General features: G+C 31.9%; 1 long non-coding RNA gene across 1 annotated transcript in view; it reads left to right on the top strand.

The window, feature by feature from the left end:
• Window positions 1–593, top strand: part of LOC107096883 — a 6,497-nt gene extending 5,904 nt beyond the window's left edge. The window contains exons 2-3 of the long non-coding RNA XR_001481815.1: window positions 239–295; window positions 395–593. This is a non-coding gene — a long non-coding RNA (uncharacterized LOC107096883). The remainder of the gene's footprint in view (window positions 1–238; window positions 296–394) is intronic.
• Window positions 594–1,031: the final 438 nt, after the last annotated feature.

Here is a 1,031-nt window from a genome sequence, read left to right as displayed (position 1 = left end):
CCGATGTCCGATATTCAGTTTTAAGGCCGATACCGATAGGGGGCCGATTATATCGTGCATCCCTACCAGAAACATTAAATAAAGAAGTTCTGCTTTGTGTTTAACGTGTTTCAATCATTGACTAATGAGGTTAATATGATCTTTAAATGGTATAAATTGTAGATAGAGTTTGTTATTAGAAATAAGCTTTATCATTTGTTCTATAAACTGAATCCCTTCTTCATTTCATTTCTTCCAGAATCACCAACTCTACCTTCAGATAATATCACTACAGACACATTTCAAACAGATGCTGGTAATTTCTAACTTTTTTTCTCTTGATGGATTAATGACATTTTTGATCTAAAATGAGGTTGAACTATGTTGCATTTATTTACATTAAAAATCTCTCTAGAACCAGAACCAGAGTTGTTTTATGAAGGAGACCACGTTGGGACTTTGAATGACTCAGAGGCTCTAAACGTCACAGAGGGGTGGATAAACCCATCAGGAGGTCAGTAAACTTTAAAACTTCTACTTTTTGTGCTGAGATTTGATACCTAACAGGATGTTTTTATATTATAGTTGCGCTTGGGACAAAACAAAACGGTGATGCATTCAATGACAGCAGATTAAACTCTGAAACAAGCTTTAAGTCCGGTAAAATATTTGTGATACAAGGTGCACAATGGTATATGGAAACTCCTACTAAATTTAGTTGTGGTTTAGACAAACACAGATATCTAGATGATGTACACAGGGAAAAATCAACATCTAGATAAGTAATTTTTTCTTAAAATAATTTCATTTGTTCTTGGAGTAAGGAGGTAAAGCGACATTTTGCCAATGGACTAACATCATTTACATTTAAAATAAGAAAACACAATTCCATTGTCTTATTTCAAGTGCATTTTATCTAAATATCTTATTTTAAGAGTAAAAATACTCATTCCATTGGCAAATCGTCTCTCATTAAGGGTAAATACACTTAATTTGAATTTTTTTTATATATATTTTTAGATTGTTTTTCCAGTTTATGAATATGAAATGAA

The sequence above is a fragment of the Cyprinodon variegatus genome, unplaced genomic scaffold (genome assembly GCF_000732505.1).
Source record: "Cyprinodon variegatus isolate N-32 unplaced genomic scaffold, C_variegatus-1.0 Scaffold656, whole genome shotgun sequence".
Taxonomy (NCBI): Eukaryota; Metazoa; Chordata; class Actinopteri; order Cyprinodontiformes; family Cyprinodontidae; genus Cyprinodon; species Cyprinodon variegatus.
Note: the sequence above shows the minus strand (reverse complement) of the source record. Positions and strands in the feature narration are given on the sequence as shown.